At 39.4% G+C, this 20,360-nt stretch overlaps 1 protein-coding gene across 11 annotated transcripts in view; it reads right to left on the minus strand.

The window, feature by feature from the left end:
• ZNF536 (zinc finger protein 536) overlaps positions 1–20,360 on the minus strand; it is a 354,573-nt gene that overhangs the window by 211,519 nt on the left and 122,694 nt on the right. The window contains exon 5 of one of the 11 annotated variants that reach the window (XM_080410809.1): positions 12,719–20,360. This exon is cut by the window's right edge and continues 9,128 nt beyond it. The exons of the other annotated variants lie outside the window; for them this stretch is intronic. The gene's annotated coding sequence lies outside the window, so the exon portion shown is untranslated. The remainder of the gene's footprint in view (positions 1–12,718) is intronic. 11 annotated transcript variants of the gene reach the window in all.

Consider the following 20,360-nt stretch of genomic DNA (forward strand, 5'->3'; position numbering starts at 1 on the left):
CACAAACCATGTAAGAATGAGGAGTAACATATCTGCAAAAAACATAAACTACATTTATTTTATTACTCTGTCTGCAGTCAAGTCTGCACATTCCTTAAACGAAGTAAAATTATATAGAGAGCTTAGATCCAGAACACAACCAACCACCTCAGCAAAAATGTTTATAAAAAGAACTTATAAAAAGAACAATGATCACAATCACAAATAAGTACACACTTTTCCTCAAAAAGTTCCCATAACAATTCCTATTTATCATCCACTTTCAACATTATCACTGGGCCTTCTATTTATTGTGTAGGATCTTCCATGGCAATCAGTTGACAGTTCCTATATATCCTGAATAACATTTTCCCTCTTGGGGACCATACACCTTAGGGACATACATCTAAAGGGCTCTTTCCAGGTCAAGAGGTATCAGTTCAATTAGAAGACTTCCAACACAGGAAGGAAAGTAGTTTAAGAAGCATTTATGATGAATTTTTTTTGGAATAACAAAGCAGAATGCACAATGTCCACATTAATATTGCTACTGGATACTCACTGACCTCTACTCTGCAGCTTTGCATGAAATTTACAAATTTGCCTAAACTTCAGCACAGACTAAAATACCTTCTTAAATTAAGACTGCAAAACATCAGCACTACTTGTGAGAGATGTCACTAACCAGAAATGTTAGGGTTTTTTCTATCATATTTAATGTTTCTATAAGGCATAGCATCAGTGGTCATTGGTACGTTATAAACCATTAGCTGCAATAATTTTCACTAGCTAAAGAGGGAATCAAAGTAAATTTTCAGTCAGGAAATAGACAAGTTTGTTCAATACTCTTGAAATCTCGAGCAGACGCAGAGTCATTTTGCGGGTACAGAACAATGGATGAGGAAAATGTAACTTTTAAACAAATACTGCTAATATTGGCTGGAGCCATTTCTCTGCCAGACTATGATATGATCTGGCACATGATATGACTTGCACATTCTGGTTTTATTCTGGTCTTTTTTTAGGGCAGGATCTATCTCACTTATTCGCAGCTACTCCAGCATCCCATCTACCTAAATTAGACACTCATCTTTAAAGAGAATGAAATCCTCTCAAGATCTCTATGCCTTTTCTGTGAGAAGCACAGATAACCTAACTTCTAGACAGTATTCCCTTACCTTGTGCAGGATAAATTGTTCTGTAATCCAAACTATACTGAGTGTTTTACCAAAGGGCAGATGGCATTTCCGCTGCTTTGCCATAAGCACTTTATTCAAAATCATACTTTACAAGAAACAAGTCTAAATTGTTACTTAGAAGGTTCATTTTGTAAAGACATTAATTAATGGGCTGCACATGGAAGCAAGGTGGGGAATATTGTGCATTATTCTGTTGGCAAGTACAGCATTTTAGTAATTAACGTTGACATCATCTTTTTAGAATGCATTAAGCAATATAGACACCATACACTCTGCCCAGCATTCTTTTTGGGTTTTTGGGGTGGGGCGGGTGGGGGAATGGAGAGGGAGACTCTCATGTCTGAACTCTACTACTGCAGTGGGGTCCTTCGTTGCCCAGTAAGGTCCTAGTCTGCCTTGGTAAGAGGTACACTTTAGGTACAGTTCTGGACTTGAAGAGGTTTTTGAGAATCTAGCATTCTCACAGACTATCAGAGCTGTAAAGATCCAAACTCAGTAACATTTTTAGTGAACCATTCCTTTAAGAACCTCCATTAATGGAGTAATTTCCTTCCTTATGGATTTCAGGTAGAAAACCAACTCACGGTAAGCTTTCATTTTGACAGCTGTGTTTAGACAGCCTCCGGTTCCCTTTCTCTTCTTCCCTCCTTCTCATACTTCACCAGTCAAATAGCTGTTCTCTCCTCTTTCCCAGATAAAGTGCATCCCTCTTTCCATAGGAAATGAAAGATATGAAAGAAGGAGGAGGTGCTAGTCTACTTCATTGATGCAAACCCATGGCCACTTTTTCATCAGCCTAGCCAGCAGGAACTAAGAAGCTGAGAAATACCAGTTATGCCTTTGAGAAAGAAAATCTGAGCATCTCTATCATTCTCAACAAGGTAGTATCTAAATACCTTAATTCTAAGGTTCTAGATATGTAGGAAGTTAGTGCCCTTCATGACTCAAAGTGATGGCATTTTTTTTAGCTGTTTATTGACCTGTTTATTATTATCTGTTTATTGAACTGTTTTCCATGAATCTGTCTAATCCCTCTCTGAGCCTGCTGATGCTGTCTGCCTCTACGAATTCCCTTGGCAGCAAGTTCCAGAAGTTCACTACTCACTGTGTGAGGAACTATTTCCTTTTATCTGTTTTAAACTGATCTCCTGCTACTTCCACTGGGTGTTCCAGCTATGGTTTTCTGGGACTTGGCGGGGAAAAAAAAGTGTGAGGGTTGTGAAAATTATTTTGATGGCATTTTGTGTTTGCCGCCATCTAGTTTTCCCCAGCAAAAAGTAAAAGTGTCCAAAAAAAGCTACAACACAACTTAAAATATAGGATTCCAACACAGTAACACGAGATGGGGTGAGTACCCTAGCTGATGCAGATTTGCTAACACAGTCTACGGAATTTTACGATCTAGTCCTTGCTGATGAAAGGACAATCCACTTTACAGAGTCTAAGACCTCTTACATAAGCTAATATCCCTTGTACATACTCCTTCTGAATGAGACCATTTGAAGATTGATAGTTTTGTCACAACTGAAATGGTGTATCTATCATGACTGATGTTCATTCGGGTACTGAAAAAATCCCAAACATTCTTTCCATTTTGACTAAGAGGAAGAAAGAGAGGAAAATGTCAGAATGAAGCCTTCACTACAGTTCTTTTTCAGAAATACCCACCTAAGTTCGGGTTTGAAGTCTACATAGACCTTCCATCCAAAGCCAATTTCACTGAGAGCCCAGAGCAAATACTTCCCCATCTGGCAGCAACTGTTGTTCCAAGCTGTGTCCAGATGATTCCCTCCACCCTCACCCTCCAAAACCAGAGCGACTATAAAAAATAACCCTTCTCTTAACTTAGGGGGGGAAAAAAAATCTCCCGACCATGGCTGAAACCAAATGGCCCTTCAGGCTACTACTGAAGAATCAATTACATTAGCTGTAAGCCTAAGAGAGTCCTGGGGACAATCAGTCAGAGCCATAATAGCTGTGAGGGAATTGTTAAGCAAATTGAGGGATTCTTTAGGTAATTGGGATTGGACAACCAGGTCATACTTAATTTGAAGCATCCATTCCATACAAGTGCTTCAGAGGTATAGTAGGAACTACAGACAGTAAAGTCTAATTGTGCCGCTACTAACCCAGTGCTTTTAAAGGGACACCCCCCCATCCCCCTCTTCTTGTGGAGAATATTTAATAGGATTGTGCTCACTTTCAGCAGGGGAGAATGCAAGCAGCTACTGCAGGGTCAAACTGGGGAGCTGAGAGCCAGGGCTCCACAGTCTTCTGGGAGAACCTGTAGTGCTTATTCACAGCTAGAGCCAGGGAAACTAAGTGCTCAGATTTTCCTACCAAAACTGAGAAGGAGAAAAATGGAGAATTCATCACTTCCTTTAAGGCAGTTCAAAGATAGGAAGGAGGTACATTTTTATTTCTGTTGCTGACCATGCATTTAGCATGCTAAATGTATGTTTTAACTACAAATTCTGGCCTTCCAAAGAAACTGCAAAAATTCATGACTTCTGCTTCAAGCTTTGAAGTAAGGTTTAGGGGGGAACAAACTTCACAGGCAAGAAAATCATCAATTCTGGGAGATCACTCTGAGGGAGCTGTGCAAGGATCTCAGGTTCAATTTTTCACCATAGTTAAACAGGGAACTATTCCAAAAGCAAAAAGCTCTCGATTTCCTTTGTTCACTGAAAGAACTGTCAGAAAAAGAGAGGTATGCCCAAAGTCCATCTTCATGTCCAGTTTGCTTTTGGAGAAACCTGTTGCAAGCAGCTACAGCTAGTATTTTTTGGCTTCTCCAGAGAGAAGCAAGCCATTTGGGTTGATACAACAGGGATTGCAGTCCCAAGAGAAACTAATTCTTTGTTGGACTGCCCTGAAGTTTCACAAGGTAGACAAAACGAGCCAGCAAACATGGCCCTAAGAGTGCCAATACAAAAGCTGACAAATCCATCCTCTTGTCTCCCTTTCCTCATATTCTTTCCTGGAACTAATTTGAGGAAAAACCCTAATTCTGGGTCTTCTGGCAAAGAGTACCTAAAATAATTGCCCAGAAAAGAAGATTCTGCTAGTGCCACATTTCTTTGGCAAGGCAAGAGAAAAACTGGGAAGAGAGGGATAAAGAACAGAACCTGGATGACTGAAGGGTGCCAAAGCAAGAGCTTTGTGCCAGTTGCCATTCTGCTTGAAATCTGCACTGAGGAGCCCAGTGGTCTCTGCTCCCAGCAAGCTGGCCATGGCTTAGAAGAGTTGGCTAGAACAGACCCTGGCAGCACAGCTGATGACAGCGAAAACTCGGAATAGCAGAAGGGCCAATAGCCCATTGGTGGAGGTCAGGAATATCTGATCATGCACACTTCTGCCGTTACAGAGCTCTCACCGAGTACAAATCCAGCCTATTTCATGCTCCTGTTTTAGAGGATGTTTTAACTGCTTATCAAATCAGTTAGCATTTTTCTAGCCTTGACAGAACAAGAGCCAACAACAGACACCGGATGCAATTCTACCTCTAATGTTTAGAGTTGTGACACGATCTATTCAGCCAGGCTATGGCTTTCTAAAGTTGTCCAGCAGACTGCCAGCAGTCATCCAGCACCAGCAGCTTCTAGATAGGGAAAACATGTAAAAAAAAAAAAAAAAAAAAAAAAAAACCAAAACCAAACAAAAAAGTAAAATCCCTGGTCTAGAACATACTGCCTGAACTGAAGGAAGTCTTTCCACTCCACACACTACACTAACACCAATTTAGGTGAGTGAGCAGGCAAACAGTTTCCCATGAGACTAGTTAAACAGGCTATGGTATACCAGCTCAACTGCCTGGACAACATCAGGAGTCAAAGCCTGGGGAGTACTTGAAGAGCACAGCAAATAACCCATCTACAGGAATAATCATAATACAAAACAGTCATCCATGACATTTTTGCCAATCAGTACTTTGAAAAATGAGCCATTGTTTTTTGTGAAGGTAATGGATGGGAATTCAATCTATGTCACAGCTATGGAAAAAAAAAATGTCTATTGCTTTGGACTACAGGGATTGCTGAGAGCACAGAATTTGACTTAGTGTGCTGCAGTATAGAAATGGCCATGGTCAGATAGCAGCTTTCTTTTGACCAGAGTGCTGCAAAGAAATCTATTCTGCATGTAGGAAGAAAGCCTAGATGAAAAAGTTGTGTCAGCAGCATCTTTAAGAGACCTTACTTGGTGCAACCTGGGTGAAACTTCAGGAACAGTGAAGACAGTCAAACGAGTACCCAAAATAGACCAAATCATTCACAAGATGAGTGGTAATCATCAAGCCTCTTACAAGCTCCAGATCAACACAGGAAGCAATATGATACTGTTCAGAGGTGGTTTTGCTAACAGAAACACATTCGGCAACAAAATAGTTGGAAAAAATAATAAAGTCATTAATACAATTCTGTATGTTTGCAACAGGCTATGGTTCTGTGACATTTGCTAAACGATTCTGAAGCAGCAGAAGTTTGGAAATCCTGTACAACACGCTTGCTTTCTACAGCTGCATCCCCATAGTATTAATCACGGTATTTAAAAAAAAAAAAAAGCAAGCAGGTGTATGTAGTAGTTGTGCTTGACAGAGGCTACTTACAAAAAAATACAAGGAGGCTGCACAATAGACTATCAGGATTATAAACATCGTATATCTCAATGCTGTATTTATATGGTCATTACTGCTAAAAAAGGCTTCAGCCTCTTTTGCCGCAGAGGACTGTGATGGAGAGTATCGATGTACAATGGAACACTTCACATCCATGCAATCTTTGTACCGGCAGATGAATTAAAGACAAAACTCCAGATTCTTTGTTCAGGACAGCAGTACTGTTTGAAGCTCTAACTTAACATGTGCTGTGCTTTTCAGTCTTTTATTTTATGACTGCTACTTCACTTTAAAATAAGTTATGTTCAAAAACTGGAATGCCACCTGAGAGAAACTTAACTCAGCCAAAAGACGGGTCCTTTTTGCCCATCAGAAAAACAGACATTATGGACCACAAAAACGCCAGCTTCAATAACAACGGATGGTATCAGGACACATGTGGAGTTAATTGGTCTAGACACGGGGAGAACCCAATGCTTCCATCCTGCTCCATTTCTGATACCAGCAGACTACAATACACTACTGTACTTTAGGGTCAGATTCCAGCTGCCCTCCATGTCTGGAGACAGTGGGCATGGAGAAGAGGGAGATTCGCTTTGACACCCAGGAATAACTGCATCACCTTGGGAGACTGCATTTCAAGCTTTGCTTCCGATTATAATTATAATTACTTGGTGATGATCACCTCCCCATTTAGTTTAATTTAAAATGCTTCTGAGTTGGAGAGCCAAATGGCTGGAATTATCTGAGAAGAGCTGGAGTGATGGGAAAAGGGCATAAAAGAACTTCTGTTCTTTCAATTCTTGTAGTCGGCAAAAACATTAAGAAAATATTGCCAATTAATTTTCCTCACAGTGGTAACCTTTGTAACTGTAACCTGTAACCAGTTATAACCATAGTGATGCTTAGTCCATACTAATTGCTGACTGTTGTGACCAAAACATGATGTTATAACTCTTGGGACAGGGAGGGGAGGAGAAACATGGCACTGTTTGAGCTGACCGTATGTCACTGCTCTTCCTATACAATGTTCTTTTACATCTTACAAGGCATAACTGTCAAGTGATATTGGGGCCTAGCGCTGAGCCACCTGTCAGATACATTCATTCACTGTCACAGCTAGGCATCCAATGAGAAGAAAGAATAAAAAAAAAAAAATGAAGGAAAGTAAATTCTATTTGGAAGACAACAGCACTGGAGAGAAGACAGGTGGACGTAAAGCTCTCACGTTCCCCTGCTGACCCTCTCATGTAGATTTTTCTCTTTTCATTTCCACAAAAGACATATAATTACTTTTAAGAACTAGGCCTTAGTTAAAAATCAAAAGTAGAAAGAAACTTCACATACTTGTCCAGAGCTGAGGTCAGGGTTCGGCCATGCCCTGCTCACACCACGCACAAAGTCCCTATCAGGCAGTACCAGGAACGTGGCTGCTTCACTCATGGGGCTTCCACACTGCCTTCCACTACCAAGCCTGGACGATCCACAATCACGGAGGGAAAAAGTCTTCTGATCATTGAATGCATCGAAATGTCACAGCCCAAAACACATTTGCATCGCTGACTCTTCCCCAAATGATTCTGATACTCCATCTCATGATACTTCATCACTGATGTATCTCTAATCAAAAGTATGGTGAAATCTCTAAAGTAGCATCTGAACCCTAGTTCGGCCATGCCAGACAGAGAGAACGTCTGGCTTGATGTCTTCTTTCATCACTTTCATTTATCCCATTTTACCAGCTTTCAAGAAGATGGCTGTCTTTACTTCCTCTGAATGAGAAAATATTCAAGAACTGGAAATAAAACGGACCAGCAAAAAGGGAGCAGCTGCTATAACCAAACTGATGATGACAGTGCAACCATCAAAGAGAACTAAGAGATTCCTATTACCTTCTCTCTAGCCAACATCTCAGATATTCAGTATTTTAAGTGCACAAGCTTAATTTGCTCCTGCACACATCATGAAAGCAAATCTAAGGAAAGACCACTATGCAGATGAATCTTCAAGTGCAATCAACTAGTTGATCTACCAAAAACGTGCTAGGCCATAAAACCAGTACAGTCAATTTAATCTAAGGAGATATGTTAGATTCTTTTTCCACAGACCTTTAGTCTTAAAAATAGTCTTTATGCATATGATAAATCCAATGGTGTTTAAAAGAATAATGGTTTGCAGCATTGGGCAATAAAGGCTGAGATTCTCTTTGCAAACAGATAAATATTTGCACAGTGGTATTGTGTGACCATCTACCCAAATATTATCTGTGTGCATGTAGAATAGAGCACATTTTGCCAGTTGCTTTATTTCAGCAGTTGCTGGAACCATAATGTTTCCTTTTCTTCCTTTCTAAGCTCTACTAGTCCATAAGAGCAAAAACCACAGTCTCTACTGATATTGAGGATACATAAGTGATGCATAGGGACTTAATAGTACTAAACACTTATAAAGCATTTTATATGTTCCGTGTTGTACAATCATTAACAAATTAATCCTTACAGCAACTTGCAGGGTACCTAATTATTATTTTCCAAATCAGGGCCAAACCTGTTGCTCATGTTGTCCTGGTTTTGGCTGGAATAGAGTTAATTGTTGGTATAGTACTATGTTCTGGATTTAATATGAGAGTAACTCTGATAACACACTGATGGTATAGTTGTTGCTAAGTAGCGCTTACCCTAAGCCAAGGGCTCTTCAGTCTCTCATGCTCTGCCAGTGAGGAGATGCACGAGAAGCTGGGAGGGAGCAGAGCCAGGACAGCTGACCTGAACTAGGGATATTCCATACCACAGAACATCATGCCCAGGATATAAACTGGGGGCAGTTGGTTAGGAGGGGCAGATCACTGCCTGGGGACTGGCTGAGCAGTGGTCAGTGGCTGGTGAGCAATTGTATTGTGCATCACTTGTTCTTAAGTTTTATTCTTCTTCCTTTGTTACCTCTCTTTTCATTACTACTACTATTATTATATTTTACTTTATTTCATTTATTAAACTGTTCTTATCATGACTCACAGGTTTAACCTTTTTCCTGATTCTGCCAGGTGGGATGCGGATGGGGGGTGGGAGTGAACGAGCAGCTACGTAGTACTTTACTGCCAGCTGGGGTTAAACCGCAACAGTCCTGATATTGAGGATACGTAAGTGATGCATGGGGACTTAATACTGCTGAACACTTATACAGCGCTTTATATGTTCAGTGTTGTACAAACATTAATAAATTAATCCTCACAGCAACTTGCAGGGTATCTAAGTATTACTTTCCAAATCAGGGCCAACTCTGTTGCTCATGTATACACCCACTGACATCAGGAATGGGTTTAGACCTAGTTTTTGGAAAACAGCAGTAAAGGACATAAGAATATGCCAGAAGCACTGTCAAAAAGTCACATTAGGATTCAGAAGGTCTCATCTCACACACATTTTCTCTCTTACACGTATTTGCTTTCACTGTAATTCCTACCATTCCATGAATTCTGAGCTGTTTTTCTTAAACACTCATAAATACTAACATGGCTTAACCATGGAGATACCATCATTTGACACTGGAAACTCACACCTGTTTTAAGGTGTATAAAGGAATAAGGAAGCCCACCGAAGTAAGTGGATCCTTTACTCACACTACCAAATCAAAACTAAACAGCAGTAACATATACCATATTGACTCTACTGGAATGGCAGCACCCACTGCCTCATAAAAGAACTCTTAATTACAAGAATTATTATAAAGGTTAAAAGTGCAGAACATACAGAGCTGCAAGGACGTATAGGAATATCAGCACCAGTTAAAGGGGTTTTAAAACATTTTAAACATACAGGTATCAAAAGCTACAAGCATTTATTTAGGCTTCAAAGAAAAATCGGAAATGAATAACCACGAACAATGCAGATCACAACACAGTGACTGCAAATTCAGGACATGCTACTGGCGCTTACAAAGCCTATTGGTGTTTAAAGGCTCAAACAGAAATACCGATAAGGTTACACTACCCATCTGCCAAAAAGCAACGTCAAAATCAGATTAACTTCATTAACACACAAAGTGGTTGTATTGGTATACAACCAGAATGGAGGTGATCCTTGTTAACAGGTACCATTTGAACTATGGGATGGACGGAAGGAGAGTCCACCCAAACCTGAAAAAGGTACAGTTCTTACCATGACACTACTGTGAAGACAGAACAAGAAGCTGGCTAGTGAGCATAGCCGCTGAGGTCTGAAATCCGGGTGGCGGCTGGGGTTAGTTGCTCACAAGCTCCATGTGGCCCTGAAGAGGGTGGTGCTTAGATAGCAGCTGGCAGGGTTTATCTGCTCAACTGTCTCCAGCCCCGAAAAACAGCCTGGCAGCCTTCTAGCTCTCCTTGCTCTCAGATGTACCTTTTTCTTCTTTTATGATCAATAGTCCCAGGAGAGACTTCAGAGAAAATGTTGGCCTTAAGTACTCAAAATACTCAAGAGTTAAGTCTGGCATTTTTAGAATACCTGCGGGTAGTCTGGCAAATCAAGTATCCCACATTCACCCATCTCTAATGATGATTATTATGCACCAACAGCTGTCTACAGTTCAATGGATGAGGATCTAATTGATCTTATTACCTCCCCCCATATAAAGTGAAGAGCGTTCCTACTCTGTGGGTCTGGGGATCCCATGCTGGCTGAGGGCCTTGTGCTGGAGACCTGGAAACAGACTGTTTGGTAGTGCTGTTAGTTTGTTTTCAGCTGGTCAAAATCTACAGAAACAAACATCTTGTAATATACTGTATAATATAGTACAACATGTGGCTTTTGTCTTACTAGTTTAATACTGAATAGCTCTGATAGCATTCATATGAATATTAATTTTGTAATAAAAAGCAAGAGACTGGTGTATTAGTTATGTGTTCTTTTGTTACTCTTAGTCTTTAATTATTATTATTAATGCTATTATGTCCAATTTCCCCTCACCTCGCTCACCCTTGCAGTCTCCACTGCAGTGCCCTGTCTCAGGCAGCGAGCTCCTTCTGGAGCCAACAACAATGTTACTCAATTAACCCTCTGGCAGGGTACGCTACAGTATATAAACGGTGTTGCTTCCCCTCCTACAAGTCTCTGAGCATCGTTTCTGTCCTGCTCCCTACGATACAGCCAGGGACCTGAACCGCTTGCTTCAGCTTGGGTTGCCTGCCTGGCACAACTGTCCCTGTACTCGGTTTGCCATGTGGCAGGTACAGCTGAAACACGTATGCTCAGGTGCTTGTGTGAGGTCAATCTGTATTTCAGTTTTTCAAAGTTACATTTCCGAAAAAGGAAAAGCCATTTGCAGAAACAAAAGGCCTGAGCCTACCTCTTCTGGGTGGGTGTAAATCCTTTGTCTTTAATAAAGTTATACCTGATTTATAACTGCATGAGAGAGATTCTGGCCCATAATACAATATAAAATGCTCAGCTTTCTGCAGTTTGCTTATTCATAAAGATTACTCCAATGTCACTGTGGAAGAGATGCAATGAAAAATACCTATTACTCTGCAGCTATGCAACTGCCAACTCTCTTGTTTTTAAAAGAATACCACTGTTCATTTGCTAGTCTACAGCAGTTATATTTTTAACATAAAAACACTATATTTAATTGGTTATGGATCTCAGTTCTTTTAGCACTACTGGAAATCACACAAAAACACATTAGTACAGAGCAATTAGTGCAATGGCAGTAAACAACTAAGGCACTATTAAGCTGTGGGTGATTAAATAGTATTACTTCTTTATTTTTTATGATATTAGACTTGGAGAAGATTTTAAACATATATTCCCGTTAATATTAATAAATGATATGAAGACCAGGTGTCTTTAACTTTCTTAAGATGATTTTTGTCAGGGCACTTCAGTTTATAAGAAAGATTTTCTTTTAATGGAAGATCTGTCTCTTTATACGTTATATCACACTATTTCTTATCTCACTACACTGGGACATTTATACAGTAATATTATTTAATGGGAGTTATGAAATCACACACTGTTCCTTCAGAAAATAATACCCGTATCTCTACCACCAAGGAACAAAGAGCCACCAAACTCCCAAAATAATATGCAATTATTTATATCTGTGCAAAGAACAAACCGAGTACTATTTGACAAATTTACTACAATGGGCTATAACAAACACTGTGATAAGTTAGCTCGAATGGCAGTAACCTTCAGGCAACATAAAAGACGAGAATCTGACCCAAGGACAGAGCCCTTGTGGTATACCTTTTTAATCTGCCTAGCCCTCACAATCTCTCTGGACTCTGTACTTGTTTATAGATCATCCTCATGGTCTGGCACATCTTTTCCTCGGCATCTGATTAAGTTAACAATGTGCTGCTATTTGCATGCAGATTTGCCAGGCCTTTCTCTACAGCTGCTCCCAAAGACTTGGTCTTTCTCTGTAATGTGATAGCACAGCAGTCAGTAAATGCAATCTTTGTCAAACCCAGGTGTGCTCTTGATTTGGTTCTCATTCGTTCCAAGCAATTTTTCTTTCTGTAGCATTTATAAGGCTCTATTATAGTATAGCCACATCTGGAGCTAAAATTCTTCTATTAATTATATACTTTTACCACTATAAAGACAAATTCAGAGACAGCTACTAACATTTTTGTTGTCGTTCTTATTCCCTTTTTGACAGCCTGTATTTTACTTCTGTAGAAATTTAATTTTTAAAGCAGCATTCCTGATTTTTATTTCCATAAAACCAGTAATGCAAGCATGAAATCAAAATATTTGGTATCTCTAGTCTAAAATCATGCTATCAATAGCAATATAAAGTATTAAGCTGCTTTCTTTTTTTCCCAACATTTCAATACTTTGCATACAAAAACGATATTATAATAATGTATCTGTCTCATTGAAAGAGTTACAATCTACTTGAGAAAGAAAGAAAGTGGTTAAACAAAACCCAAAAAACTTACTCAGTTCCCTAGAGGACACTGGTTCACATCACAGAATCACCAAACAATTTGTTCCCTCCACAGTCAAAAAGCAGAACCAAATTTGATCAGCATGGTGACTTAAATGCTGTATTTTCTTTGTGCAATGAGGGTAATTTTTCAAGATTAGGTTTGAAGTAGATTAGTGCAGAAATATGAGCTAAGCCTTCACTCTTATCATCTGAGTATGGATAAAGGATGTATTCACCCAAGAGCACTGCAAGTTATTTTCTAAGAAAAAATTTTCCTACCTCTTTTTTTCACGTGTGTGAGTACAGAGATCATCACAGCGAAGTAATAAATGGACACCAGCAAACAGGTTTGACAAGTGAATATTTGCTGCATAAATGTACATTTAAGAGGAAATACTAGAAATCTTATTTCTTAATTTTAAATCTAATTTATGATCCAAAAGGTAAGCTTCTTTGCTAGGTAAATACCTGTGCATTAGAAAAGGTGAGCATGCTTTTAAATTACAGGAGCAGTACAAAGAAATAACAATCCCATCAAATGGAGAATGAATTCCATCTGACCAAATCATCCTTAGGTGGTCTCCTCTAACCCCTGCTCAAGTAAGGTTAACAGGGACACAGTGGGCTGAGATCCTAACTTTACTATCAATTCTTTTAAAAGGGAGTATAAAAGGCAAACTTTTACCCCTTAATCATATTTCCTCTGTTTTGCTTTCGCTGATTTTTTAAATACTTGTATCAAAATAAAAAAATGCAAGCCCTCCATGCCTATGCAGCTGAATTCACTGAAGCACTGATGATTTCTGAACTATTTTTCTTAAATAAAATTATGAATAAAAATATCAAACTAGCTTTACCCATGAAAAACAAAATATAGCTCTAATGTTCCTCATGGTGGACTTTTTAAACTATTCTATTGAGGAAAAAGCTTTTATTTACTTATAGCACATTTTATCTTCCTAAATCACTTATTTCAGATTATTAGTTTGGCCTTATATACACACACGCTCACACCCACATATAGAGACACACACAAAATGGTAAAAAAATCAGCAGACAGAAGCCGTGTAACCAGATTACATCACAGGTTATGATGGAAATAAATAAAAGAAAATCTCTTTTGCCTCTATAGCGTGGTATTTTAGTGGTGATGGTTTGACTTTTGGCCCATACACATATGCCAATGGCAAGGCTAACTCTAGGGACTAACAAAAAAGAATGTGTGTTCACAGCTGTACAGTACACCAATACAGATTACATGTTTTCAGTGTTGCGGCCACAACAGAATGCTAATTAACATACTGGAGTGATGAGAACGGCTGTAAGGGCCTTATTGTTCCATTATTTCATGCAGCCCAGCTGCCTTTGTTTATGTCACTTATCCTCTCGTGCCACAGGTTTTTACTCCAAAAATACTATCCCAATACAACGTTAATATTTAAAAAACAAAGAGGTGGCAGATTGTCATTTTTGTGTCAGTCTCAAACTGCAGAACTGTTAAGCTGTTCTGGTTCGGTATTTAGAAATAATTTAACAGCCATATTCAGACACTGCCTGCATTCTAACATAATGGCTGAATACTTGAACCAAGCAAATGCATAACTATCCTGACATCACTTATGAGATTTAGATTGGTCAGTTAATGGAAGTCTTTACCAGAATCAATACCATAACAGCTTCTTGAAATGAACGTGATTTTTTACACAGAGTGCTGTGAACAATAAGTACAGAAATATCCTACCTTTGTATACAGCACAAAGGAACTGGGATTTGAAATTAAGAAGCAATTACAGTTTTTTGCAAAGTAATGTTACAGTTGATTATTAGAAATAAACACATACAAAATAAGCACTTTTTAATAAATAGCTGGAGAATATTAAAATTCCACAATCCTATTATTCCTTTTTTTCCTACTTTTTTTAACAGCCATTTTATCTGCTAGCTTGGTTATCATGTTGCTGTTAAGGATTAATATTGATGATTGTTGCCAACAATGGTTAAATATTGCAGAAAAACACTTTTTATGAAAGAGATGTAGCCCTATCTGACTGTAAGTAATATTAGTTATGCCTGCTGCTCTGACTTCTTTGATTGATTTATGAAAAAAAGCAATGTTAAATACCATTATTATTATTTGTATTACAGTAGTGCCTGAATGTCTTAGCTGATATTGGCCAGATTCAGATCCGGGACCCTGCACCACAGCTAACGGAACAATAACTTCCTAGTACAAAAGAAGGAAAAAGTCCCAGTCCATGGAAGCTCACAACTGACAGCTCTGATCCCAAAAGCATTTACGTGTCGGGACAGAGGAATCCACCAATAAGGTCCCACTGATCTCTATGAAACCATGCCCCAAGCTAAGTTTACTTACAGGTGTAAAGAAACTAGTAAGGTTTTATTTAGTGAGTAGCAACAAGTGTGCAGCAATGTGAAAAAGCATGAAACAAGGGAAAAGAGGGAAAAAAACAGCCAAAGAAAACCAGGACACTGGTGGTAGGAAGTTCAATGTACTGCTACCTGGTTACAAGTCAAAGTTTCTCTCCCTCATTTAATTGGTATAAACGAAAAGGCAACATTAATGATAAAGAGGTTTCCAAACTATTTATTCCATCAGTTGCCTGTAACTGCAGTCAGAGACTCATCTTGGCTAGAACCTGAAGTGTTAATGGTGCATTTCTTCCTTAAATTTATAACAAAAACAAAACCAAAAAGAAAAAAAAAAAGAGTTCCAGTTTCACAAGTTTAGCTTTACCAACAAATGAGAGAGCTAACAACGTACCTGTCACCTCAGACTTACCCAGCAAACAAAAAATCAGAATGGGTAGGTCTTCCCAAAAATGTCATCTCCCTAATCAAAGACATACTGTTGTTAATCACGAAGCACACCGAAATCCTGAAAACATCCAATTGAGTGAACAAGCCCTAGTTGCTTTTTAATGAGTTTAACTGGTAATCTCAGATAAATGTGGAACCGCTTGAAGTGTCTGTCTTATGTAAGGCAGTAATGAGAGGATTTAATGTTTTCTACAGCCTACACAGCTTATAACAGTGAACATGCCACAGGTGTGGTACAATCTAATATATAGTAGTTTCTCAACGATGACCATTCCCCTGCTGTGGACAGAACATAGATTACTTTTTTTTAACTGGATCCAGGAGCTAGCTAAATTACCCAGCTGCTCTGTGTTTAAGCCCCCAGCTAGTTTATATACCAATAATAATAAACTTTCTATAATAGCAACCCAGTCTATTACAGTGTTTCTCGGTCAAACTAAAAGGGGGCCACTTGTACTTCAGCTATGTTCATGGATGACACCATGGGATTTGTCCCTTCCTAGAAGTGTAAAAACATTATAAAAAGATACAAGTACATGCTTAATTAATGGAGTTCTGTTTTGTTTTCCAATAGCATGATCTGCTATGTAACAATACAGGCACACAATATCATAAGCCTATCAGTTGGGAATGCATTGGGAAGTTGGCTTTTTATTCATGCGTATTTACCACAACAAAGCAACACCTAGTCACAGTGACAAAATTAAGTACTGACAATGGCCTCTTAATAAATTTTGCGTGCTGCAATTGTACGTACTAAAAAATTTCTCTCCAGATAATCCACTCATGCATTTATTTTAAAAAATAGCATTTAATTCTGACATCAATTGAATAAAATTTTTTACAGTATGTAGTAGGTGTGTTGTTGGAACTGTGATAGTCTAGTCTAAGAATGAAAAGTGTTATACAGAGATTTAATAGCTTTTACCAGACCAGCCAGTATAGTTGTGGGGGAAAACAAAAAGCAACAGACTGGATTTTGGAAGCAGATAAAGGACTTGTTTGCTCCAAAATGTAACATTTATTTCCCTGCAGAGATACCTGCTGGTTTACTAAAATGTTACCTCTCTATAAACTTTGTCTTTCTAAAACCACATTATAAAATTAATTGTAAAATTAACAGTTTAAAAAACAACAGCAAACCAACAAAACACTAGAGTTTACATTGTGACCTCCTTGAAGATAGGAAAAAACCTGCAATGACTGGACTGTATCCATTGCTTCATAACTTTCAGTCAACTACTTCTTTCAAATTTAGTTTATGAAATTCTATTGAAATTAACTTCTTGTAGTTTATGCTGATAAAAATAACAGCAACAAGGCACTAAAAAACTAATAAACTGATTACAAGGTCACATAAATGGATATTCATGTAGCTGCTGGGCATAGTGCATAAGTAACTTCAGGTGCAAACCATAAAACACTGCAGTGTGTATGTAAGCACAGGCAACCTTAAGAAGAGAGCTGTCACACTTCAAAAATATATATCCTTTCTGTACTTAATTAGGCATTTATCTTGAAATTATTCCCATACTAATTGTAGATTTTTAATTGCTTTTAGAGCTGAATTTACCAAAGCCTAAGAATTTTGTAACAGTGGCTCCAACACTGCAAGAAAACCTTGCCCGTTTACGTAGGAGCTGCAAGACTCTCCTACATTATTTATCCACATCATATACAGTATCCTCACTCTACAAAAAAGACAATTTTCAAAATAACCCTCAAAAAAAGGGTACTTCTGTTTTCATAGTCAGTCCTTAGTAAGAAACAGACTTAGTTTGAAAATCCTCTCTTGCAGACAAACCAGTCCAAGTACTATATTGCTGTCACAAGGCTGACAGCTTATTGCATGGAGGGGATCATACCTTCCCATGGAAAATCCCATGGGAAAGGCTGGGAACGGGAGAAATCCTGACATGATCCATCAACTGAGCAGGGCAGCAGTTGTCTTCTGCTGAGAGGACTAACCTGATAGCCCCATTAAGCCTATCACATTGAATCCTGCCCCAGCCCTCCTTTCTCCAAAACATCACGGAAAGACCTCCACACCTCGCTTGTGCCCAAGCCCTTGGTGTCCCCCTGCTCTGTGTCACCACATGCCATGCAGAGCTGTCAGTCTGGCCTGCAGTGAGCTAGCCACTTCAGTTGTACGCGTGGTCATGGAGCAGGGAACCAGCTGTGATACAGCACAGAGGAGTCCCGCTGGAAAGCACACTCTCCAGCAACAGCCTAGCACGATGGCCTTCTCACCAGCAAAATTCATAGCTGCTCCACAAGAGAAGCAGATAGCAAGTCAAGGACATCTGCACAGGGGCTCTGTGCCTCCACACAAACTCTAATCCAATTACAGCCATGCTTTCATGGATCCTTAAGAGGCTCCAAGAAAAAGATGCGTTAAGGCTTGAGCTGTATTCCTTTTTCCAGGTCTTCATGGACAAGCTGATGATTAGCAGCTTCCTATAGTTCTTAGCCCAGTCATCCCTACCTGGAGCCTCCACTCCTTCGCCCCACAGTGCTCTGTCATCTCTCAGCCCTTCAGATGCTTGCCAGAGATCTGCTTTGTTCTGCATCCAATTCCAAGTGGCTGTACGTAATAAGAATTTCATTGCTATGCCCATGCTTTCCACCTGGGAAATGGAACCTTTCATGCCATTATCCTTCTATATTGTCCTCAGACTGTATGGAAAAGCTTCCGCAGCAGTCCAGAAAAAGGAAGCCTGCTACAGAAGCTGTGGCCTCTATCCGCAAGAAGGAACTTTTCCACATCAGGATTCCCCTTCTGTGAGAAAAAAAAAAAAATAAAAAATGGAACTGTTGCACTCCAGTTCCCTAGTGCAAAAACCAGGATTTCCAGGCTTTAAAATTATGTCATGCAGAGCATAAGGCATTCCTTAGCCCTAGAAAATCCCAAGGCCAAGGGAATCTTGGGGCTGGACTCCGTAGCTGAACCAGCATTATTCTGACTGGGCTCACCGTCCCCTGGATGACCCTTGGTAGGCATGTGCTTTCCACACTGAATCGCAGGAAATGTGATGGCTTCGCCTTTTCTTCATTAAGCTTTGTTTAAGTTTTTGTTTGTTTGCTTGTTTTAAAGTTTTTATTTAAATCTGGGGTTTGAGAGAACCTGAAGTTCTACAGAAACCCAGTGATTTTGGCATGAACTCAGGAATACCACACTGTTGAATTGACACGGCTGTAGTTCAACCATTGATGTCCAAAGCCACATTCCCTCTAGCCAACTGAGCTTTTTCCAGTGCTCACAGCATACCCAAAGCATGCACTATTAATCAACTAATGTAAACCGTGTTATGCCTTATTATATTACAGACACTGGATTTCTGTGTTTGGTGGTATGATCTTGTTGCTTCAGAGATACTTTTAAAGAAAACGCTGCTCCAGTTGGGGTGGTTTTTGTGAATTGCCAAGCATGAAACATGTATCAGCCTTTTAAAGCAACCAGCTGGCATTCCAGTAACAGTATCCTTTAATGTATACGCAGTTTTATTTTCAAATACTCAGACATAACTGGGTGCTGAAAATCCCTTATTTGAAGAACAACAAAATAATAAGAAATAATAATTATAGCAATAACTGCTTAGTATTTGTATGATAAAAGTGCTGAAAAGACATTAACTAATTAGTGCTCACAACACCCATGTGAGGCAGAAAAGTATAATTATCCACATGCTACAGATGGAAAACTGACAATGTGGAGTTACCTGCCTTCCTGAGACATGCATGAGGGGATAATCACCTAATGCAAATTCATCAAAAACCCTACAGGGAAAGCACAAGTACAATGGTCACACAGGTTCAGTTTCCTTCCTGTGAGCTCTGATGCAAGGGAGCGTGCATCACAGAGAGAAGCAGCGTTGAGAGGTGTGGGACAGACATAGGTACCTTGCATCTAGAAACTGTGCAGAGAAGAGAAGACAGCTGCACAGATCATTAAAGGCAGCCTGATTACTTGAGCTTGACACCTCTTTTAGAACGTCACTCACAGTGACGGGGTAGTAGAGCCAGGGTGGGAAGCCAAGTGACTTTTGCAGGAAGAAGACACCTGTACTGAACCCAAGTGAATATGCAGCTTTTGCAGTACAACCTTTGACTACATACTTAAGAGTCAAATGAAACAGCTGGGGCTTCCTATATGTTCCTTGCATCTCTTTTAGGAGTCAGGTAGCCTGGGTTTCTTGCACATGGTACATTCTAACAATGGCCCACTTAGTGCATTGTAATTTTTTTTTCCGTCAGTCTGTTAGCTCAATTCAGTATAACCAAGAGGTTTGGGTGACTTGCATAAAGCACGAATAAAACTACCACTACCAATCACAGTCAGAGGCTGATCAAAGCCAACATTCATTAACTTTGAACACAAAATTGTCTGAATCCATCAGTAACTGCAATGGTGCCTAATTAGAGAAGGCATCGCCTATTTCAAAAGCCATGCTATCTAGCTGGACCATTGAGCAGTAAAGAAAAGTAAAGAGTAGCAAAATCTCATATGAAGGAATTAAAAAAGCACAGTGATTTCACTCTTTATGCATGGCACAAGTTATTATCTCAAACAGTGACATTGATAATAGGGGCCTTTATTTAGAGAGTGCTGAGCTTCAGCAATTCCCATTCACTTTAGGTGGAATTGAGGGTGCTCAGCAGGACTGAAAAAAACAGTGACCAGATAAACATTGTAGTGTGTGGTCCAGGAAGCTGGAGAATGCCTGGAGAAAAAGGAAGAACCATAATTAAATACAAACCTTAATGGAACACGGACAGCCAGGATCCTGTGTTCTCCCCAGCAGCACTTTTACCAG

Source organism: Falco punctatus (assembly GCF_963210335.1).
Source record: "Falco punctatus genome assembly, chromosome: 14".
NCBI classification, from domain to species: domain Eukaryota; kingdom Metazoa; phylum Chordata; class Aves; order Falconiformes; family Falconidae; genus Falco; species Falco punctatus.